This window comes from Anser anser (genome assembly GCF_964211835.1).
Source record: "Anser anser genome assembly, chromosome: 5".
Lineage (NCBI taxonomy): Eukaryota > Metazoa > Chordata > Aves > Anseriformes > Anatidae > Anser > Anser anser.
This window is the reverse complement of record NC_139725.1, coordinates 66,284,136-66,308,964: the sequence shown is the minus strand read 5'-3', so window position 1 is coordinate 66,308,964 and position 24,829 is coordinate 66,284,136. Positions and strand designations below refer to the sequence as shown.

General features: G+C 48.1%; 1 long non-coding RNA gene across 8 annotated transcripts in view; it reads right to left on the bottom strand.

Annotated features, from left to right (window-relative positions):
* The window catches only part of LOC310900574, a 42,415-nt gene that overhangs the window by 6,249 nt on the left and 11,337 nt on the right, over window positions 1-24,829 (bottom strand). For 3 of the 8 annotated variants that reach the window (XR_014585230.1, XR_014585231.1, XR_014585232.1), the window contains exons 2-5: window positions 10,998-11,154; window positions 10,381-10,536; window positions 7,132-7,344; window positions 2,562-2,771 (exon numbers count right to left, since the gene is read on the bottom strand). This is a non-coding gene — a long non-coding RNA (uncharacterized lncRNA). Of the gene's footprint in view, window positions 1-3; window positions 389-752; window positions 874-2,561; window positions 2,772-3,649; window positions 3,739-7,131; window positions 7,345-10,380; window positions 10,537-10,997; window positions 11,284-17,408; window positions 17,587-24,829 lie in introns of those variants that run through there. The other 5 variants (XR_014585225.1, XR_014585227.1, XR_014585229.1 and 2 more) reach the window with 5 other exon arrangements.

Here is a 24,829-nt window from a genome sequence, read left to right as displayed (position 1 = left end):
AAAGGAAAATCGTGCAATAAACAAGAAAAGAAACCAGGCACAACTCAGAAGCTGATATATGTTGCTGTCTGGAGATGGTCAATAGAAACACTGAGACGTTGCACTGAACACCAGTGCTCACAGTACATCTTGCAGGAATACTGAAAGCAGCTGGCTGCCGGACAAGGCAGAGAGGGGCCCTGAGACATTAAGGGGCTATCACTGCTACCCATCTATTTGAGTTTTCATATTTGCAGCCTGGCCACTGAATTCCCAATGCCCAGAGCAGTGCATCGCAAGCTAGGCATCATGACCTTCTCCTTTGGGTTGCTACAGATTTCACAGAGGATCTTGAAACATTAGAAAAAGCAGGCATGGTCAAGAGCAATGGGGTGAGTACTGCATCAATCTGAAGCAGAGAAATACAACCACATCTCACCCCCCGCCTTGGAGGAACTGAGATGCTGCATCGCCAAGGTCAACACAAAGAGAGGCCAAAGAGAATGACATGCTCGAAACATCTGAGATGCTTTGAAAATCTGCGTTTTTACAGTCGGGGAGCTGGTGCCTCAGGGCAGAGCTGCTGGAGGGCTCGGGCCCCCCTCTCGCCAAGAGCCGGATCCCCCCGGGTGCACTCCTGCCAAGGAGCCCCTGAGAGTGCAGAGGGAGCAGGAGCTCCCAGCGATGGGGGCACCCCATGTGGGGCACTGTGGGGACGTCCCTTCCCACAACAGCCCTTATCGGCATTTCACATCACCTTCAAATTGCCTTACCAGCAGCTTGCCTGGCTGATGCGTGCGGTATCATCCTGGTGACATGGATACGTTAACATTTAATGCCAATCTGATTACTGATGAGCCTTTCATATTCATAGGTGTATTTTAAAGACTCATGCTGTGTGATAAGACAAGAAAGCAGAAGACGTGAGCTGGAGGGAAGTGAAGGGAATGTGTGTGATCAGACACATAAGCAAAAGAAAATAAATATCAAAAGTTGTTATGTCTCTTCTTCCTGTTTTGTAATTCAGGGCTTGAGGTTGGGTTGTTTGATCATTTCAAAAAATGGAAATTTCAAATAAACAGTTCTGGAGACTGAAACGACACATGTTTTATGCACAGTCTTACAGGGGGAGGAGATATATTTTAAATGAGGAAATTTGCTTAGAAATCCCTTTGTCTCATAGAAATGTTATGCTTATATCCTTACATGCCTTTCTTTTGTTTAACTTGAGATAGCCCTAATTTCAGTTGAAAGTGTAGTGATCCTCCTACATCTATCTGTCCTGTACTCTGACAGAAGATTACAGTACATTATAGAAAAGTCATTTTTTAAGATACATTTCCTGCCAGCAACATAAATGAGAAGTAAATATTTATCAATTTTGCACCCAGCAGAATTATGGCTCTTTGCAGTATCTTTTTGAATCAAGAACAATTAAATTACAGGCTGGTTTAATCCTACTCAGTCCCACAAACACAGCTCCTCCGAGCTGCCTTTTTGGGTGCCTGCAGCGGGGCCTTGAGCCCGGCACACCTGTAGGTGCGGGTCCTGCCCTGCGACCCAGCCACCCGCTGCTGGCGGTGCAGGGCTCACACCCGCACGCTGCCCTCCCGCTGGGACCCCCTTGTCTCCCAGCACCTTTTGGTGTCCTTTCCCTGCAGTCCCAGCCCCTCGCTGCCCCGAGATCAGGCGCTGGCAGTGGGAACACTCCCACCCCCATTCCTGATGTCCCCTCTCTGTCCCGCAAGTCGCGACACCGCAGCTGTGGTATCATAAAATGCCCGGATCCAAGCATTTTGGATGGCCTAGGCACCCTCCAGTGTGGAAAGCTGACATCCTGTAACCTTTAAGCGCTGCAGTAACCGGCCACAGGGCTCAGCTGCCCGCCAGCAGCTGGCATTGCCCTCTCTCTAACATCTTGGCACCCGCGAGCTCCGGGCTTTTCCAGGCCAGCACCCGGGCGGGGCGGTGCGCCGCTGCTCTCCCTGCCAGGTGGCTGCAGGGCCTGGTAGGAGGGCTCCTGCCTCAGCCCTGCAGGGCCCCGGGAGCAGGGCTGCCGAGCAGGGCCCCAGGAGCACGGCTGCTCAAGCAGGGCCCTGGGAGCAGGGCTGCCGAGCAGGGCCCCGGGAGCACGGCTGCTCAAGCAGGGCCCTGGGAGCAGGGCTGCCGAGCAGGGCCCCAGGAGCACGGCTGCTCAAGCAGGGCCCCGGGAGCAGGGCTGCCGAGCAGGGCCCTGGGAGCAGGGCTGCCGAGCAGGGCCCTGGGAGCACGGCCGCTCAAGCAGGGCCCTGGGAGCAGGGCTGCCGAGCAAGGCCCCAGGAGCACGGCCGCTCAAGCAGGGCCCCGGGAGCAGGGCTGCTCAAGCAGGGCCCCAGGAGCACGGCCGCTCAAGCAGGGCCCTGGGAGCAGGGCTGCCCGAGCCTCACTGCCAGGCTGGCTCCATCCAGCACCTCCACGGTGCAGCGGGGCTGGGGCGTGCGGCTGGAGGTTGCAGGGATTCGGACTTTGGGCTGCTCCAGCAATTAAAGACACTTGCAGCGTGCTCTCCCCAGCACGTCATTCTTTCTGTCACTGACACTCACCTGGTATGTTTTCATCTGTGGGTGAGCCAGGTGAATTAAAACCCAAGGCCTGTTCCAGCAGAGCACGCAAGCAGGACAAATCCCCGGCGAGGCGAGGGGAGGCCGTGTGCCCGTGGTGGTGGCAGGAGGAGCCTGTCACCCGCTGCTCCGCTCAGGTCGCGGCCAGGAGGTCACATCCGTGCCTTGGCTGGGCAGTTTAATTCCCACGTGCTAACCAGCAGAAAAAGAATTGAAAGGGAAAGAAAGGAAGCAACACTTCAGCTTCTAGAACTTATCAGACGTATCCCTTCATTTTAAAACTCTAAACCAAAGAATTCCCAAATTCTAATGATTTTCATGGAGAGAAAGTGAACAAAATTACTTAAGTATGTGTATCTCATGAAGCAAAAATAACTAAAAACTGACATAGTGAAGTAGAGCAAGATGCCTGCAGAGCCATGGAGCCCTCAGTGTAATTCAGAATAAAACATTGCAAGTTAGACTTTAAAACCTCATTCATGCAATAAACAACGAATAAACTATTAAAAAAAAAATCCTAGATCATGTTGTGTTACATTTTTTAAATCTGTTTTGAAATTCTCAAAACTGAACAAAAATCTTCTGCTTACTGCTGGGTTTTTCTCGTTCCTTCCCCTAAGCCCACGCTCAGCTCTCCACTCCTGAGCATCAGTGGGATTTATGGGTTTATCAGGAATTCACCCAAACACTTCTCTTAATGGCCCACACTGCCAGCAAGGCAGCCCAGGTGACTCCCCTTCGTGCTACTTGACAACTGTCATGTTTTACAGCAATTTCAGAGACAACGACTGAGTTTCTCAGAATTAGTACTGCAGTCGTGAGGGGCCATCTGCACCTGCAGGGGCTTCGAGTCCTCTGAAGTCCTCCAGAGCTTGTCAGCGGCCTCCAGAGAAGGAGCTTGTAGCAACAGCGCTCTGAAACAGGCACTGAAGTAGCTCAATCCATCACTGAGAGTTCATCAATGCCCCTAAATTTATTGTCATTTTTGAAGTCTTTTAAAAACCAGTGCTAAGCAGAAGGTTTTTTCAGCCTCACAGAACTCCCGTTAATGGAAAGGAAACGAGCATTACCGCCGTAACTCAGCCTAATCACTGGAATTAAGTGGGCACTTCTTCCTGGATTAGCTTTCATGGAGGTAGTGCTTGCAGTTCTGTTTCCCCTGTAGATCAAAATGTTCTCTCATCGTTGTTTTTATTAAAAAATCTTTATTGAAATCTTACTTTCTATTTTTTAGTGAGTAAAATTGCTGCCTCTGCACACTCCATTCTAATAATAAATGTCCTCTCCGGTCGTTCGCGTTTGTTCCCACAGGTTTCAACCAAAGCACTTTAGCCTAAGTGTATATGGAGTTGCTGTTATTTTAACCAGATAATTAGCATATAAAATGCTTCCTGACCACAAACAACACTGTAAAGACATCTTTCATACAGGAGATCACCTCCAGGAGCAAGCAACAATGAACGCTTACAGAGACAGCTGCTTTGCTTGATTTATTAACCTTCACCGCCACAGCCAGCTTCTGCACTCCTGTGCCCTGTGTTGCTGATGGGCAGTTGAGAAGTCTCACATTAATTCACCAGCATGGCGGAGAAAATGACACGAGCTAAAAGAAGTCCCTGGCCCCTAAGGGTCTGAGTGCCCCGAACGCCCCCTGTCCCGCTCCCAGCGCTGGCCATGGCACCTCCCAGCCTGGAGGAAGGCACCGCAGTGCTGGCATCCCTGCTCTGCACCTCCACGCTCCTGCACCACTCCCCACGCCCTCTGCCACCTGCAAAATGTCAAATCCCAGCAATTATCACAGTACTTCTGAGTATCACCAAAATGAAAACATTTTTAAATCAAAAACGTTTAAAAAAATATTTAATTGGACTGGGAGCTCATTATATCATAGAACCACAGAGTAGTTTGGGTTGGAAGGGACCTTAAAGAGCATCTAATCCCACGCCCCTGCCATGGGCAGGGCCCCCTCCCACCAGACCACATTGCTCAAAGCGAACTTGACTCCTGAGAACAGGGGAAGGAGCAGCTCCTGTTTTTCAGCTGCAGTACTTCAGTGGAAAAAGAGGAAAGATTGCCCGTTAGCAGGACACACTGAGGACAATACATGCCTTGCAAAATTCTCATATGAGAGCTAAGCCACAGCTCTGCCATTTGCTGAACAAAGCAGCTCTTCCTCATACACCTCATCTGTTCTCATTTGCAGAGACACAGGCAAACAGCTGTGGTGCGTCCACGGGAACAGCACAATAATTCCCACTGGCCGCCAGCTGGTTTCTGCTCGCCCTGCTCTGCGGTGACCTGCAGCACAGAGCGCTGGTCCCTGGTGCACAGGGGCGTGCAGAGCCCCCTCCAGCCCCTCTTGTCCTGGCAGCGGGAGCAGGAGGGTGCTGCCCTCTGAAAGTTGGGTGAAAGCAAAGGTAATCTTGGTCGGGTTGCAGGAAAAATGGATGGGCCTGTGGAGCGCTAGGGCAGGCTGGCCACAGGAGCTGCAAAATCCTCATCTGCTTTCTGCCGGGGGTGGGTGCTTTGTGCAGTTTGTTTGTTCATTTGTTTGTGTGGATTAGACAAATATCAGCCAGCGGGGCTCAGCTGCACAGGCACATTTCCACAGCTTAATAAGTTACCGGCGATGTCAAACAGGAACTTTTCACAGTTCCCCTCTCAGCCTTTGGCAGCCTGAGCCGATAAAGCACCGCTTAACCCGCTCAGCCGGGGTGAGGCTGAGCTGTGCCCCCGTGTCCCGGCTGCGTGGCGGGGCCGGGCTGGTGGTGCTGCCCCGGGCAGGGGTCCTGGCACGGCCCCCGTGCTGCTCAGCTCAGCCCCACGCAGCCACACGCCCTCCTCCCTGCCCACCGCACGCCCACCAGCGTCAGGGCCGCAGGCAGCCCACGGGAACATCGCTGGGACTGCACTGCCACCGCTTTGCCCCGCGGCCCTAGGAGAAGCGTTTGTGGGCATGTTTTGTCTTTCCACGTCACGGGGGCAACGGAGGGACAGGAACATGAGGAGCCACATCTGCTGGCAGCAGCAGTGACAGCACTGACCTGCTGCCAGCTTTCCTCTGAGCAAAAAGGCAAATGAGATGGGATTTTTATTATCATTATTATTATTATTAATTTGCCTAACTAACAACAGACCAAGTTTTCCTGAAAAATAAATCATTAAATAAATACTGCAACTTCAGTTCCCTGTACTGTGTGCATCGTCTTATGTTATTTACATTAACATCATTTTGTATTTTCTGGAGCTACTGGTGAGAAGCTACTTGTGAGTAAACTCTTTTCCAATAAGCACTCTTGGTGCTTAGGATAGTGAATTCTACAGGTCTTCTCTTCCACCGGAAAACAGCACACTGAAACCCATTTATGCTGTGCAGCTCCATGATCATCATTACTAATGTGAACTTTTTCCATACAAGACAGCATTCAAAAATTACTTGTGGATAAGCTCTAACATAGCTGCAATTACAAACATTTGTTTTCTCTTATAGGGAGCTTTAAAAAGAATAATTTTGGCTCATTAATTAATTTAATTTCACCTTAATTCATTTAATTTTCAAAGTATTATTTTTGTCCCAGTCTAACACTGCTTTGATGTAAGGGTCAGGCTTTCAGATGCACAGGGGACTGCAAATCTCACAGGCACTAAGCTGCACATAAAGCTAGCTATGGCTTCTGGAACTGCATTCAAAAAAGTTTAAATTATAAACTACAAATTTTAATGTTTTAAGAGCATCTGACCACTAAAAAGAGTCTGATAATGCATTAAAATAGTGGTCTCATTGAGAAGCATTCTGAATTCATGGGATTAGAAAGTTATTTTTTTGCAGTTTCACCACATTTTTTTCCAAACTACCAGGTTTGACCACCTTTACCTCCTATGGCACATACTAAGTATTTCATCTTTCAAAATCAAGAAATGAGCCGCTGCAACATCTTTGAGTTACGTTACTGGCAAATATCTGATGTATTCTCAGCAGAAAGACGATTGCAAAGGCAATTCGGGAGCAGTCCCGCATGCTCGGGATCTCTTCTCCTGTTGAAGCATGCCCACCAGGACCTGATCCTTCTCAGAACCACCCGGGAAGTCAATACAGTGCAGCACCCTCTCTGACACCGACATACAGACCAGTATGCGAAAAACGGGGTAGGAAGAAGAAGAAACACCACACATCTGAACACTGTACCTGAAAAATTGTCAGGGGTGTTTTGTGCCCTGGGACTGGGAGACTGCTGAGCCTCCCCTGTGCTTCCAGCACAGCCAGCTGAGCACTGACACGGGCTTCATCGGTTTGTTCCCCTCCTTGCTTTCTATAGCAGAATTAGAGATCACCAAGAGCGAACAACAACTGAAGATGAGGAATTTGGCATCTTCTATAAGCTCCGGAGAGCAGTTACTCATATTTAAGATACAGTCAGCCTTAGGCTAGCACGTGTTGCAGAAGCAAGTCAGCAGCAACCACACTTCTGGCACTGCAGGCGCTGAGCCGGACCCCGCAGCCCACATCCCCGTGCCCTGTACACCTGGGTGGCTCCCGGGGGACAGTGCATACCTGAAGCTCTGTGGCTTCCCATGGGCTGCGGAGGCCTCTCGCTGTCACCAACCGCACAAATCATCCTAACGTGGCCACCACCGGCGCGTCTTCACAACTGTCATTTTCCTGTTCTGTGCTCCCTGGCTGCAAGTGCTCTGGGAGCCACGGATGTCAGGCACATTTGACTACAAAGCAAGAACATTATTCTTTCCTTAGCAAATGCAGATGGCTCTGAAAGAAAAAGTGAGACACAGCAAAAAATTAAACTTGAAAAGCGAGCTCAGAAATCAGCCTCATCCCCACCCACCACTCTTCCTTTGATCAGTTGGATGAGAAGAGCTGCACCAGGGTCTCCGTCTCCTCCTCTCTGAGTACACCCAGGTTTCCTCTCATAAAGTCAGAAATTAAGAGGAATGGCTCCTGCTGAAGCCACAGGAGAGTTAAGCTTCTCAGGCTGTTCTGCAGTTTCAGCCTGTATTTTCTATAGAGGCACTTACAGAAATTGCTAAGGAAGCACTTCCAAACCACCACACAAACTCACATCTAATTTTAGGTGGCAAATATTATTTTCCAGTATCTGAATTGTTTGATGGTACAACTGTGAGACCTTCCAGAGGATCCACAGAGTCAAGGAAAAGAGGGCAAGACAACACTGAAGGAGGAAAAAAAGAGTCAGAAAAATTGTCAGAAATCGCTCCTGATGCACAGGAGTGCTCCAGCCCCACAGCACTGCACGCACGCAGAGTGCCAACTGGATGCAACATCCGCAGAAATCCAGCCCCGCTCCCTAGCTGGAGCTTGGGAGCCAGCCCCCCCTGGGCAGACAGAAGCGCCGACTGCAGTCCCTGCAGAGGCCCAGCAGTGGTCAGCAGGGATGCGCAGAGGGCAGCACCCAGGTACAAGGGAGATGTGACTGTGGGTGCCTTACCACCAAGGGAAGTTCCTGGGAGCACCCGCCCTGGAGGGTGCAGGCGCTTGGTACAAATAAGAGGGGTCGTTCTGAGCTTTTTTTTTTGGTCATATGTGAAAGGGAATTTTGCTATGTGTTACTGGGAATTGCCTGCTAGTGCCTCTTCTCTTTATATAGAATCCAAATTTGCATAGAAAGAGACTTTTCAAATTTGGGTCTATGCATTTGATTTGGCTGCTTTCCTGGGAAACAGATGGGATAAAGCCCTGCATCATCACAAAGCCACAAGCTGTGTGACAGAAGACACCTTGAGCTACAGAAAGAACTCCTTGATCCAGAGTAACACCAAAACGTGGCGTGGCGATGTCACGTCACCATGGGCTGAGATCTCGACCCGCGGAAATCGTGGCTCGATTACAGCTGGCAAACACGGGCAGGATGAGGACAGCTCGGTGATGTGCACACAGAGCCGGGTGGGCCCAGCAAGAGCCAAAGGGGTTTAAAGAGTGAACTTTATTGACAGTATTAGAGTGGTAATTAAAAGAACTTCTGGTGCCCAAAGAGAATGGAAATATAAAACTACTTACAAAAGCAGGAGCATACATATAAACCCAGAGAAGGTAGAGTACCTGAAAAACCTCTGCCAGAAGGGTTAGAGGTGATAGCACGTGTTTGTTTTAAGAAGTATGCCAAGGATCGTGAAAACTGTATTTATCATTAAGCAGACAAATAGTATGACTGTCAGTAAGGTGAAAAACAGTATTAAACATTTCTCTTTAGTATTTGAACAGAGATGCATGTGCCCATGTAGTCTGCTTATCCTACCCTGCAGTTACTGAGAAGGCTGGTAGACAGCACCCATGCAAACAAAGTACTTCCAGGCTATTAGGAAGTACCAAAAAATTGAAATAGCAGAGAAAGCAGAAAGATGGAGAGAAAACTGACGATCCATCTCTATTTTAAAAGGATGAAAAGTTATCTAGGAAATGTTGTTTCTCGTTGATCTAAGTAAAATTGGTTCAAGTAATGGAAAGGCTAGAAATGTAGCTAAATAATTATATAGTGAATGACAATTAACTCTAGTTTGTGGTAATTACAGTAAAAAATAAGATTTCCCTTGATTGAAGAAGGTTACGCAGTTGGTGATAGATGAATCAGCACTGGCGTAATATATCTAAGATTTGAGTTGGTACCATATAGCTTCTCAACTAAGAAAGCAGAAAAATACAAAATCAATACAATGGTCTTTAAACAATTAAATGCAATCTCAGTGATTGGTCTCAGAATGGAAAACCCACTGAGCAACCTCATCTCTGCACGAATCGACAGTTGGCTCTAGGCTGCTAAGCATTTTAATCACGGGCTTTGAAGAAAATAAAATCACTACTGATCAAATTTGCAGAAGACAACAGAATTAGGGCAGTGGTAACGAAGTAACTTATTTCATTAACACGATGAAATGCGGATCTCATGGTAATTAAGTAGTAGCCCTCCTACCACTTTTAACCATCTGTCCAGATTCCTAGGAATAAAGATATATTTCAGACTTGGAGGAAAAAAATTTAATGTTCACCTTGTGACTGTGACATTTGTGTGTGTGTTTTAATCATAGTAAAAACAAAGATTACATATCAGCTCATTCACCGGATTGTGAAAAAGCCCGTCATTAGTGAATGCTTAACCACCTTTCGTATGTTTATAAATAATTCAACTCAGAATTTTGCAATTAACTTCTGAAACAAACTTCTGAAAAGGAAAACCACTCAATTCCCAGGAGCGTGCCCCAGAAGATTATTAACTCCGGGAGTAGTTATAGCTTGGCAGAATCAAATTTTAAAAGTTTTCCACTGTCTCAAGCATAAGTAGAAGCTTTGCTTGACTTGCAATTGCTTGATGGCAATTCTCCTCTCATTTCCATATTATCTTCAAACATGCTGCTCGTCTCACGCCAGCCCCGAGGGAAACCCTCGCATTGCTCTCATGTCCTGGATGCCCCATTTGCACCCCTCCCTAACTTTTACTTGGCATGCCAAACATCTTCCCCAGCTTCATTGTGCGTCTATCAGAATATGCTAAATCATCATCCTCCAGCATTTTACCCATTGCCAAGGGTAGGGTCACGCCCCTGGTGTCGTGGGGAATTTCTGATGCTGAATCTTGCATTGGTCTTTTCTGTTTCTGTCAGTCACCGCAAAACATCTGTACGCTTCCCTGTGCTAGTCGTGTTTGGTGCTTTGCAGCTAACTACGCAACTGAGTTAGTTCTTTTCTTCCAGCTCCACAGAACAGAGCACAATATTAACATGGCACACTTTGTGATATATTTCATTTGTTACCACTGCGCCCACTGCCCCTCACCTTGAGCCGCAGCCCCGCGAGGCCCTGCCAGAAGGATTGCTATCAGAAGTCTGTCTGGTGGCAGAAGTCCAGCGGCCTCTGCATGGAGCGAAGCTGCAGTTCTGCTGCGAGCTGGAGCACGGCACTGCTGCCGAATTGCATCTGCTCCAAACAAGGCTGAAAAGAAAACGAGAAGTAATTTCTCTGGCTGTCCAAGCATTTTCCCTGCCTCGATGCAAGCTGGAGCAGCGAGGAGACACGGTCTCTGTGGAACAGGGTGTCCTCAGGAGGCCCAGCGCAAGACACCACGACCACTGTTTAAGAGGCGATAAGTTCTCACCCCACAAAACACCCAAACAGAAGAACGGGACTATTTTGTGATTAAGTTCTCCCCAGGGAGGGGGATAGGAACACTTTCCCTATTAACACTTCTAGCTAAGGACCAATTTAGAAAAAAAAAACAAGCTGCCATACAATTAGCAGGGGCTAGAAGAGACCTTGGGGAAGCATCTTGCACTTCTCCTCACCCCATTATGACTGCTAAAGATCACCTACAGTTAAAAACCAGGAACAACTCCGCTGTGTTCAGTACTGCAGTTCCCCTGGCCCAGTAAATACTCCCCATGTATGAAAACAACCTGCAGGTACGTTGCATTAGGAGAGGCAAGCTGGAATTCAGAAGCACGTCGATAATGCACGGTATCGCTCTCAGCAGCTGACGTGCTGGTGGAGGGGGGGGGGGGTCTCCCAGCAGTGGGTTCTGATGCTTGGCCCGACGGACGGCACACAGCCTTCCTGCAGAAGCGCAGAAAAGCACGAGAGAAGGCACAGGGCCCCATCCAGCAGCAGCTGAGGGAGAGGAGCTGCAGCCTCGAGGACGAGGTGGGCAGTGTCCGCAGCAGGCTGCCCTGCACCACAGCGTCCCTGCAGAAGTTCAGCTGCGTTTACCAACCATGTTGGCACCTGGGAGCTCCTCCAGCCCGGCCAGCGCCAGCCCTGGCCCTGCTGCCTGCACGGGTGAGGCTGCCCCAGGCCAGGCCGCAGCCAGCCCAGCTCCAGGCCGCCCGGCACCCTGCCCGCCCCAGCACCCTGCCCGCCCCAGCACCCGCACCCCTCTCCTCAAGGCAGGCCAACGACACCGGGTTTGGGGTCGGGGCACCAGGGCTCCCTCTTCTGCGGCAGAAAAGTGGGTCAGACTACGTCCCCAGCCTCTCCTGGAGAGGAACCTTGCCACCAGAAAAACGCACGTGGTGTTTAAAAGGCAAACAGCATTCTGGAAAGGCAGCCACAGCCGAGCGTCTCGGGGAAGCTGGCGTTAAAGCCCTCATGCTGTTTATCCGAACGCCATTCTGAGGGAAACATTACCATTTTGCAAACTTTGCTGCCAACAGAGAACTAAAATAATGAGTAGTGTTTACTTATATCCAGGGCATGAATTATGGAGTCCTTGAGGGACAGTTTTTTCTTTCTTTTCATAAAGCCAAAGTTTTGCAGGTCTCACATGCTTACCCTTGAAAGTGTAAGGAAGGGGACAGATTGGGAGCTCCCATAGTCCACCGAGGGGCTGGATGGATGATTTGTGATGCTCTTAACATGTTTTTAATTTCTCATTGCAACTTTTTAGCAATATATTTTAAAGCGGAAAACACTCGCAGCAACTAAGCCAGACGTTTGAATTGAACAACAGGCATTTAGAGGGAAGCTAACAGCACTTTTAAGCCCTAAAAGCAAAAATCACAATCTCGTATTCATCTAAATGTCACTTCCCGAGCAGTTACACACAGAGATTGCTCAGACTCGGCAGCTTGCTTCTGGCAGCCACAAACAACGTGCCGGGCCAGCAGCAATCGAACAAGCAGCCCGCAGCCCCGCACACAGCCCCAGCAGGCCGGGCTCTCCGGGCAGCCCCAGCGGGGCAGGGCCACCCGGGCTCCCCCCAGCCATGCCCACCTGGCCCAGCGGTGCCACCGGGGCCACCCCCCCGAGGGGCAGCAGAAGGCAGGGTGGCGCTCGCAGGAGGGCAGCTCACTGGCTGTGAGAGCCGAGGATGCTTTCAGTTCCCAGAGCTGCAGGCAGCCTGCCCCAGCGCTCAGGAGCTGCTCAGAGCTGCCAAAACCCTCCCAAGGACAAAAAGCAAAAAGGAATATCTGGACAAACACGTACATCAGCAACCTCCATGTTCCAGTAAAATATTTTTCACTAAATATCACGGGAAAAAATAAATAAATCTATAGCTAACTTCTGTTTTGATGAAGGGTTAAAGAATATCTCCACCAGCACGTAGGAAACTCAAAGCTTTGGGGTCCAGAGCACCTTGAGGAGCCTCCAGGTGTTCCCTTCACCTGCTGAGGGCTGCAGCGTTCCCCAGGGGACAGCCAGGCCCCATGGCCTAGGCTCGCTCCCGTAACAAACCAGTACACTTCTGGATCATTCTACAAGCTAATGCTTGCTGGTTGGCATTGTTATCACGCTGTTCACAGTGTTACAAATAAAAACAAAACACATTTTGTTCTGATTTAACTCTGTTACTATAAATAACTGTCCCAGGCAGCCAGCTGCCATTTCTGGAAGTGAGAAGCCTTAGTGGATTTATTTGTGAAGTGTGGAAGCCACGCAAGCCTTGGAAATTTCCTGCATGAAAAGACGAGCGGTGTCCGGGCACCATTCCCACTGCGAGAGAGCAAAAGCCAGGATGAGCAAGTGTGTGTGCTGCTGGGGCTGGGGCACAGACGTGGTTGGGAGTGCAAAGGAAGCGCCCATCCGTGTAACACGTGGGCAGCCCCTAAAACACAACACACTGGGGAGCTGGGAACTCTGCCAGAGCAGAGCAGTGCACAGCCAGAGCTGGGGGATATCTGGATCGCTTTGAAGGGAAATTAATCTAGTTAATAGATGGCAGAGTCATCGCCTAAGAGGGGCAGGTGAGTTAATACCTTGTAGGAGGCATGGAGATAAGGCACATTTTATAGCCACAGAGCCAATGAAGATCACCTTGCAGGACCAAGGCTAGAGGGTTGCATGGGTAGGGCAAGAGACACCAGCACAGCAAAATCCCAGAGTAAAAAAATAAAAATAAAAAATAGTCACCATGAGAGGAGTAATATACAGGTACAAGAAAGACACAGCTGGCTCTGCTCCAGCAGGCAGCTGGGCCAAGGCCCTCCAGAGCTCCTCTCCAGCCCGTGGTGATGTGCAGCCCTGAGCTCCAGGCCTCTGTCAGAGGCAAACCTGCCCTTGCAAATGGAGATGAGGCATTTTCCTCAGTTTTGTACAAATAAACTTTCAAAGCAGCAAAATATTTTAGCAGGAAACCACCCCACATAAATCTCTTCTGCAGGTGTAAGAAAGGCTCTTTAGTCCGCTCTGCTCCGTGCACTCAGGCACCCTAAAAACAAGGAAGGTGGCGGGAAAGGAGACCCTCGCCTGCATGATGAATGTGATCACATTGTTACCCTCCCAAGAAAATCCATCACCAACATTTCTCTATTTTATGTTATCACAGTGAAAACTAATGCTCATCTGTGGGAGGGCACCTGCAAGGCACCACGAGCAGGGGGTGCACCGCAGCCCCTCACCCTACAAGCAGAGTGAGGAGCAGCAAAAGCCGCCGCTGCCCGAGCACCTGCATGAGGAGGCGCTGGTCAGAGCCCCCCGAGGAGCACGATGGAGCCCCCCGAGGAGCACGACAGGCAGCGCATGAGCGGGACCCCGGGCAGCAGCAGAGGGCTGTGCTGTGCCCCTGGGCGCAGCGGGAATTCACGGAGAACAGCAGCGCATGACGACTCTTGGTACATACTCACTCCTGATTTGGGCATTTGGGGCAAGATTTCTGTGTTTGAAGTCATTAACGGCATGGAAAAGAAAACTCGAAAATTCAACACAGGTTTAACTTATTACATTGAAAAAAAATAGTGAAATGCATGTGCTCGACCAGGAACTGAGAAGACTGTACAGGGGAAGGACCGTAGGTACACTACTATTATCCTCTTCCTTCAGCCCCATTACCAACCACTCCTGAAACGGGATATTGCAGCAGTCAGACCTTATTCAGCTCTTAAAATCTAACCCCTCATTTAAATAGACTGAAAGTCTTCTGTTTTGTCTATCCAGCAATGTCAAGATTATGCACCAATCCCAGCACTTGCAGAAGGATTTCCCTGTTCTCAGATAAGCACTGTGAGCAATAACAAGGTGGTGAAGGTGCTTAATCTTTAAACAGCCGTGACCTGTAGGCTTTTACCTCAAAGGCAGTGGCTGCTGCCTCCTTGTACAGTTCCACTCAGTTTAAGCACGCTGTTCATTAGTGGCTTCCCCTGCTTCGTTCATGATTAGTCTGTAAATAACCCAGAGCTGTATTCCCAGGACTTGCTGAACGTTTTCTTGATCTATTGTTGAATGCACGAGGCTAAATTAGCCGTATTCCAGCACTTTTCTCTAATCCTTTGAAGGTCCAGAGAAGTTGGTATCTTTTTAATCAAACACTCTGAGGAGCTGCAGATTGCAAGGAGGAATTAACACTGATTTGCACACTGCGTCCTCACCAGTGTTGGGAAAAACCAGCTTGTTTAATATCGTTAAAAATGAGCATAAAAGGAAATAGAAAATACATGCTTTTTCCTGTACTTTGTTGCTTAGAAACCACTGTAGATGATTTTGTTGTTGTTTGTTTTTAATAAAGAAATGCTTTTCCACCATTGCTTCTAGTGAAGAAACAAGAGTATAAATAGGGGTGACTATATATTCCTGAATCCCGTGGTCAGTGAGGTTGATGTTTAAGGCATTAAGGATTTTCCATTGACATGAATGGATAATGGCTCAGGATCGAGATGTCAAGTTTTAATACCATTGCTTTTAGTTTTCTTATTCTGCTATAAAAAGCATAACATCTTTTTTCTTTAGCCCATTTACAAAAATAAAATCTTCATAAAGTTTTGATCTTTAGCCCTTCTAAAAAAAGCAAAATACAGAATGTGCTTTTAGTAATAGCAACATCGTCTACCCCCGACCTGCATGTTTTGTGCCGTGGCTGCTTACTTTCCCAGTCCAAACATCTCTATAGAAACTAAAAAATAATTTGAATTACTGTTACTCGTGTATTCTTGGTTCGTGTCTACACTTCACCATTTTTACTGTGACTAATTTTAAGGGGGTTATCCCTGGCTATCTTCTGATAGGAGTGGAGATAGAAGTGAAAATAGATGGAGCTCCAAGGCTTATCTTCAGAGATGGGACAAGGACAGGGCACAGCCCACTGCTCATCGCTGCACCCCTGCTCATCTCTACTGTAGTGGTAAGCTTGAAGGAACAGCAGGGCTGCAAAACTGCTTGAAGGTGGAAATACAACACTGCATTTAGGATTGAATTGTACCTTGATCCTAAGGTATTAAAACCATCTCTTTATATAAATAAAAGCTTCACAACATTGTTAGACAGGTAAGTATTATATCCATTTCATGTGTGGGCAAATGGAGGAAAAAAGCATATAGGAACTTTCCGAAGTCACAAAAATGGAAAGAAAAAGCTCCCCCAAAACCACCCGGATGGTGACTCAATAATAACAGCCTATCTTTCAGGCTATAGCTTCTAGCAGTGATTGAAGACGAGCAACACAAAACGCTCAATAAGCACATGCCAGCAGAAGGGAGTGGATTTCCAGCAACAAGAAGTTACGCTTGCAGGCACAGTTACCAGAGGTAGGACGGGACGCCAGCCCTGCAGCTGCTCAGGGCACCCCTGTGCCCTCTGCCACGCAGCCAGCCCAGCCCTGGGCATTGCAAGGCCCCCTGCGAGGTGTGTGCACTACCTGCAAGGCACAGACATCTTAGTTTCCTAATTAAGTAATTGGCCTTAGCATGCTGGATTATGTTCCTGTTAAGTATAAACTGCATCATTTGTAGATGCTACAGGAGCCGAGTGCGATGTCTGCAAGTGCCCTCTCCCTACAGCCACATATCTGCAAGTGCAAAAACCATCCTCGTTGACTTTTGGTGCTCTGTTTCAACATGCATGAATTAAAATAAAAACTGAAAAATGAACAATTGTTGCACAATTGTAATTGTGTGGCCATTAAAACACAATGAATGGAACGCAATGCTGAGCTTTTCCTGAGCTGTTGCCAGAGCTGGTTAAAAGCAAGCCCCAGGAGGGAAGGACAGGACATTCCCATCTGCAATTCCAAATTAAGAAGCAAATTCTGCCAGAATGCGCAAGACCAAGAAATTAAGAAAAGCTGCTCAAGATTGCTTTGCAACACTTTGCGGCATCTCATCAGATGACAACTTGCATTCACATCATCTAACACCACTATCAAGTCATATACAAATGCTGAGAATATTTCTGTAACGTTCTCATTTATAGTAGGATAAATGGTTGCATTATATCTTGAGATTACCTCTATCCAGAAAATGAAAGCGTCCATTTGCACTTTGGGTGCAAAATTATATATAGATTTGTTTTTTATTAGCAGTTGACCAAATCTGGAGACACCTTAAGTTTGAGCAGCTAGTACACATTAATATCACGTAGGGATGGGGCAGGGGCAGCATTCACAAAAGCACCACCACCAAACCACTGCCTCGGGAAGCAGTCACCCACGACGTCTCCATGGTTTATCACCACGCTGCAGGCGACAAACCTGTCCAGAGTTTCAGTTCTCCATACTTAACCTGCTGCTCGTGAGAGTGGTAAAGAAAAAGTCGGTCGTGCACCTGTCATCACAGACCATCAAACACATCACAAGTGCAGTATTGCTTTGGCCACAGCGTGCCCAGGGGACACAGGACCAGTGCTGACCGCAGGATGCTGGCGGCAGGGAGGGTCCAGGAGCACCCACACCGTGCCTGCAGCTGGGGACGTGCCCCCTCCTGCACCCACATGGGGCTCCCCACGCTCCTGTCCCTGCAGGGCTCGGCTCCTCCTGCCCCAGGGGGCTCCTGCACACAAGTCCAGCTGCTGGTGGCATTCAGTGCCTCTCAGACAAGAAGAGTTGGCACAAAACCACTACTAGAGAAAGACAGGAATGAAGTCTGAAGGTATAGATGTGTGCCTACCTAAATCCAAATACAGGAGACTCCTACGGCACGGCTTCGGTCATCCTCACTTAGAGGTACCCTTTGTGCGATCAGGGGGTTTGGAGGTGCTCCAGATGATCCCTCCCTGCCAGCCACTTTCCATCCTGCACTCGTCTGCATGCCCCTGCTCCAAGCCTCCTCGGCCCCAAAGGTCTCACTGAAATGCAGAACAACAGCCTGACAAAAATCCATTAATAAAAAAAACCAAACAAAGCCAGCAGGAGGTGCAGTCCAAGAGTCACCCTGGTTCTGGGAGGGGGAACTCTTTGAGCAAGGAATGCCTGACGTGCTGACGGACACCTCCGCAGCGTGGCAGCAAGTGCAAGCCCTGCACAGGGTAGCGTGGTGCTCGTGCCTCCAGCAGGCACAAAACCCGACCAGGAGGAGCAGAACAGCACGCTTCCCAGAGCTCCGCTGCCAGCCACACGTCAGATGGGCTTCACTCAGCCTGAGACCAGGGTAACAGTCATGGACATCAGAATCCGTGCCCAACGGAGAAACCCACAGCTTCAGTGGGGCACAGCCCTGTGCTCATATCCAGCCTCAGCAAGTGTCCGTGTATGGATAAAAGTGAAACCGAATCAAAACAGTGTTTTTCCACAGGCTAATCAATCAAAAATGATTTAAAGCTTTCTCTGGATGTTTGTTATAAATAAACACCTTACTTTTTCCCTGCATGGGTCAAAGTGACGTTTCACCAGCCACTTGTTCTTTTCCCAACTTTTCTCCTCCTAGAAGCCCAGAGCTGTTGTGCTTCAGAATAAATGTCATTGTAACTATCAGCTTTACAACAGAATGCCATGAGCCATGAATTTTTAATGCTCTGTCTGGGATTCAGAGAGAAAGCATTCTACCCTTGAGGAGGGGAGGGAGCACCGAAACCCCACATTTTGGAAAAAGCCAAGAGAAGGGTGACATTTCTGCTCACAGCAGTCCGATACAACAAACAGCAGCTGCCTGGGAGAGCACTGGCCACAGCTCAGGTGTGACGCACAGCTGCTCTTACAGGAGAGCAGGCATTTATTTACCAGGATAAGGCAAGTCTGTTTAAGCATTAAGACCATCTGCAAGGCTTTATTTCCCTCTCCCCATTTCTGGCAGAAACCAGGGCACTTCATTACCTTCAGAGCTTTATCAGCTTTGGAGAACAGCATCAACAAGGCAGCCTTGCAGCTCGGAAGACTTGCAGAGCAAGATAAGGCAAAGGATGCAGTAAAGAGGCACGGGGCAGCACATGAGGAATTGATAGCTCCTCTGTCAGCGCCTGCACACAGCCACCATAAAACACCCCTGGCTATTATGGGTGGCCATAATAGCTTTCACCGACAGTTTGTGCATGAGACTCTGCCTACCTAAATCAGCCAGCTTCGAAAAAACAGATTAAAGTTATTGATTCAGACCATGGTGGGGCCGTATGTAGGTCGTCTGTATTTAAAAGGTTCTTGGGCTCTGTTGAGGATGCCAAAATGCAGCCTCCTGATTGATGGAGGAACGCAGACCGCACTGCAGCACCGGCTAACAAGCCCGAGATTCACTTCTCAGCTAACGAGATCAGAAAGAGACAGGTCTTTTCTCCTCTGTCCCAGAGAATTAGCATCACCGCGGGATGCCGCAGCTCTGCGCGCAGCAAGGGGGGAAGCTGCAGGACCCGCGGGCACAGCACCCCCAGCCCCACGCACCCCGGGGCAGGGGGAAGGTGCTCAGCAGCCAGGCAGAAAAAGGCATTTCACCCCCCAGCCCCGGTCTCTCCCTCCCTCTCCGGACGCAACTGGGAAGAGACCAAATTAAAGCTCCCGTTGTGCCACCAACACAACAAATATCGCTGTCAGAGTGCTTTGTTTTGTTAAACCCAGGTTGTTCTGCGTGCATCTTAACTCCTTTAAGTTTTCATACAGACAAGAAGCATTCCGACTTTTTTTCCCCCCTGAAAAAAAATGTATCCAAGAGACTTTAAATCACAGACTTTACTACACAGTAGCAGCAAATTGTTACAGCAAAAGTTTGCAGAACTTCTCTGGTCCATTATAGCAGCAAAGTTTCATTTCCTGCAGCATTTCCAGGCCTGCTCACAGAGGGGAGTAACAAATACGCCACTCATCCTGCACACCTTGTGCTATGGCCTTCTTCCTTTGTGCTACAGAAACACAGAACATAAGAAAAATTGGGCACTTATTAGATTAGCATGGAAGTGCTCTTTGTGGGAGCAAAGGGATTCTGATCTGTCAGCAGAAACACTGACAAAGAACACAAAGCTGTTGGAATTACTCGTGCTGCACAGTGACTATTCTGCATTAATTCACCTATTGAAATTATTATGGCAAGATAATTAAGGGGAATTATCATGACAAGATAATTACAAGGAAAAGCATGGTGTGTACAGTCAGAGGAGCCCCAGGCCACACGTCGGCTGAGCTGTAGCTTGACCTGTGCTATGGCATGTGTTCTGTCTGTGTCGTAGTCCACACAGCAGCATCTGGGGAATTCAAGAGTTACGAAAATATTCCATATCTCAGGGAGAAAGTGCACCTCCAGTAAATAAAGTAACATTAACAGACATTTCTGCAACACTGCTGCATTATTTATAGCTGCTCTAACAAGCTGCTGCAGACATATTTCTAAGTAGCTCTTACTAAGAGGGAGATATCATATCAAATGTACGTGGAAATTTTCTGTTGTTGTTACTTTTGTAACATTATTCGAAGGACAAAACCACCTGAAGGCTGGCGATCCGCTGCCAGACCCTGATTTTTAGTGGTACCCGTGTGAATGAGGCACCCAGGCTGCGAGCAGCCCTGCACCATAACCAGCCCGGGGGTATGGCAAACACCTCCACAAGCAGTTCTGCTCCTAAGTAACTTAATCGTTTTTTAATTCTGGTTTTCACTAATTTGCATGGACATGTTAGCTCTGCTCCTCTTGAGCAGGAAATCTGTCTACGTGCCAATGGCTCAACTCAGATTTGGATGCTAAATCCTCAGACACCACAGCCCGATTTCAAAGATGTCAGCAAGGATATAATGATGTGTTATTTATACCCTGAATAACGCTCTGACATCTCTCCCTGGGGAAGAACGGAGGGTGCCCAGGACCTTTAGCACATTGCCGCCTTGGGACGAGGCGGTGACACTCGTTCTGGTCCAGAGCCTGGGAAGCAGCTCCAGGTGCTGCCGTTTATAGCTCCCACCAGCCAAACTAACAGAAACCTAACCTGGTTCTTTGCAGAAGGTCATTTAATGGCCAGCTGAGGTTAAAAGGCAGGAGATTTGAAGCAGCATGCCCCCAAAAGGGCTGACAAAAGCAGAGAAATGGATTTTGCTGTTCTGCCTGGAGAGCAGGAGGAACCCAGCGTCCTGCTGGCTCGGTGCACGGGTACCAGTGACAGCGAGGACGGCGTCTCTGCTTCAGGTGGAACACGTGAGCATGGCACCTTCCTTTCTCAGCTTGTCTTTGCTCCTTTCATTCCCTCTCCTCTCTATCACTCAAGAAAACGCGAGTTATGGAGCTGCTGCAGCACGGCTGTTTCCTGTGCATCACTCCTGTGACTTCAACGCCTTTCAGAAGCAGACCAGTACTGAAGCATCTTCCTCCACTTGTGGTGAAACCGGGGAAGATATATCCTGATTTGGTTGGAGGATAATAGACGCTAACCTCCCCCCCCTCAATATGTCCCCAATATATTTGTCTTGTTCAGTCCTCAAGGAAATAGGATCAGATTTAATAATCAGCTTATCAGGGAGCTGTTCTTCTCTTCTTGAAATAGGAAACCATTTTTGATACCATCTAAGACTATCAAGCAGGGGTTTTCCCTGTAAAAGCCTGCTTCAACTGCAAGGGAAATGATAAATGAACCTTAAAATGAAACCATCACTTAATATACGTATATGCTTTAACAGTTTCTTTCTCCCTGCTATCTGTACTACAGGCCTTCAAAGTAAAGTTTTCAGAAGCATGGGGCAGACAGATGAGCACCTTGGAGGCCCCAACACACACATGGATTTGGTGCACAAACCCAAATTCCTCCTGTGCCAATCACTGGCCATACGGAGCATCCCCGGGAAGAAGCTGAGCTCCCCAAGAAGGCTCTCATTTCGTTGCACGAAGTATTTACAATTCAGATGGCATTTTATACATTTCCTTAGCATCATCATTCAGCCACTTCATCGGGGCTACTTCAGTGGGAGCTTTCTTGGGACTGCATTTACACGGCTGATTCCTGGCTGTGGTGCAGAGACAAAGCTGTGTCCATAAGGTCAGCTGTAATAGCTTTATTTTCAGCCATTAACTACCAGTGCAAACTGCATATTGAACAGAGAAAGCCCAGTTTTGTCTGCGTGCCTGACAAATGCTGCTGCTATACCTAGAGAGAAGCAGAAGTGATCAGAGCAGCCGCTGCCTGCGGGCATGACGCACTTCAGAGGGCTGAGCAGCACCGAAATAAAAACACAAAACTGCATTATCAGGGCAGACCTGACATTATGCAGAGACAGATTTTGTTCCCAAAACCGATTTAGCTTGAATTCTTGCCCTGCTAAATACCAACATTCATCAGGTTGGGTTATTTGCCAGTGCATAATAATTCCATATAAAGACTATTAGGAAGGCTGCAGCGAACAGATTAGCACAGAGAGTGAACCCATGTTTTGAACAGCAAGACGAAGCATCATTGGCAGGACTCCCACTTCTCCCCATTTTTTGCCTTGCCAGAAGCAAACAGACAGGAAAAATGGAAGGGAAACAGCAGCTGTTAGGGTCCATGGTCTCTCTTTGCTGTGCAGGTTATTATAAATATTACATTAGAAACATTAGCGAGACCACACATTACAGCAGCTGGCCCAGAACGTTTAAGCCTCAGGCACAAAACAGAGGCTCAGCAGAGGAGGCTGGTGTGGGAACCAGCCCCGTGCTGCAAGCCGAGGAGCAGGAACCGCTTGTTTTTGCGGCTTCAGAGCCAAAAGGCTCACCACCTGTCCGCTGCAGAGGCGAGACATTACGAGTGACTCAGGAAACAACCCGAGATGAAGGCCTTTCCATCTTGCTTCCTAGCAGGGCGCAGGGGCACACAGAGCTCACCCCGGGCAGCGCTGGGGGTCCTGCTGGCCGGGGCTGGCAGCAGCGCCCCGCGCCCTCCCCAGGGGCAAAGCCCCAGCGCTGGAGGGGCGCCAGGGCAAGGCACCCGGGGGACTGACTGCGGGGTGGTGCCTGGGTGCCAGCTCCAGTCCCTGCGGGACGGATCGCACCGCAGAGCAGCAGCTACAGCCGTGCCCGCACCCGCGGGGGTCCCACCGCATGGCACAGCGCCGGGTGCTGAGGCTCCGAGCTGCCACGTCGGGCACGGGGCCCGATCCAAAAGAGTTGGCTACAAAAAATCTGTGCAAAAAGCTGATTTCTGCAATCATTTCAATTTTCAGTCAGTTTTATTTTTCTCGCCCATCCATTTGTAGAATGACAGAGGTCATGGTGGTCTCACTAAAAGGTCTTTTACTGTTTTAGCCGTTATTGTTCAATACTGTAATTTGTTCAATAGTGTAATCTGTGAAGCAACCATTCCTTCAGAAAACAACGTGTGAAGCTTTTGCAGTCAATAGATTAATAAATGCATAAATCTGTAGAAATTGAGGCCAATTGACACTGAAATTTGTCAGACGTGAATCTGTAGGGGAAGGGTGTTTTTTTTTTTTTGTTAAATTACTCTGTCTACAGAACAGCACAGTTGCCTCTAACATTCATTGCTCTTCCTAAAAAAAAATCACTAAGCACAGAGCAGAATACATATAATGAAGCAAATAAGCTAAAGAACCAGAAGGGGAAAAAAAATCAAATTCAAGAATGATGGAATGCCTTTACTTTAATGTCCACAAGGAAAAGAAAGCAATCACTCCAGGGGAGCTAAAACATGAGCAAGTTTCCATCCAGACTGGGTATACATAGCTAACTTACAAAGCCAAGGGAAAATGGGATTTTTCTAATGGTAACACTGACAGATGCTTATAGTGCTTACAGAAGAGACAGTGGGAGCTGCCACAATTTAAGAAATGAAGGATAATGAAGGCAAGCAGCAAAGACTCCTTATGCAGTTTTACATGTTGCTTTTTAAAAGGAAGACTAGCAAGTGAAGATTAAATTAAGGCAGGAACAATAATGCCACAAAAATGCCATCACAAGGAAGTTAAGGCTGGAACATTTCAAAGGAGGCAGCACATCACTGAGTTTCAAAGACAACTGCATGGTACAGATAGATTTGGGAACTTGATCTGCTTCTGGATGTTTGGGAGCAGCATGTCTGGAAACAAGGAATACTTGGTCCAAGGCAGACCCGGCCCAGGACAGAGCCGCTGTCCCGGGGAGCTTCGCACACAGAGTGGGAAGAGACACCCACTCCCTTGCATTTAAGCTCACTTCTGCTCTCAGGTAACTTGCTTTTAAACACATTAAATTCAAAAATATGACACAAAGAACTAAAGTAATACAGAAGTAATCACCGTAAAGATGCTTTTAAAAATAAAAGACACTGATGTTAAGTTAGAAAATGCCTAAGGCTGCTCTAGCTATTGAGAAGTCTTGCAAAAAAAAATAAATAATCCATTCTTTAACTCTTTCATTGTAATACTGAAGTCTGTAATACCAATATGTGACCCAGAACAATGCTCCAGGCACAAAGATACCAAATTCTTGCCATGACTTATATGAGGTTAGGTATTGCCAACTATTTCCACTTACAAAAAAGATATAGAGAGGTTACATTTGGGTTGTCCCAAATATAGTCCCAAATAACGATAACGGGCTGACTGAAGTACAACACTGTGCCACCAGTTGACAGAGAAATGCTGAGCTCCATACTTGGCACACTGAAGACTTCAACAGTTCAATAAAACCTTACACACTGAAGTCCTGATTTACAGCAAGGTAAGCTATTGATAAGGCCATGCTTAACTCCCGTATTGTGGCAAATCTGGAGAAAGCGTTTGCATTTTACGACAGCTGTGATGCATGGTAGCTTCTCTTTCTACCTTGCAGATGAATTGCTTCTCCCAAGAACATCCTTAAGGATGAACAATGGTAGCTGTTGGGGTGGGAGGGCACCGATACTGCTATTTACTGCTGCAGAGCAGAGGTTAACACTGCAAATAATTTATTCTACTAAGTGTGCTGGTAAGACACCTCATAGTAATAAAAATTACGAGTGCTGTAGAGCAATGAAATGCTGTACGTGATGCACCACATGGTACAGTTAGCTTTTTTGGCTGCCAGGGCACACTGCTGGCTCACGTTCAGCTTGCCATCAACCAGATCCCTTTCTGCGGGGCTGCTCCCCAGCCTCTCATCCCCCAACCTGTGCGCACAGCCAGGGCTGCCCCAACCCTGGTGAGGAATCCAGCACTTGCTCTTGTTAAACCTCAGAT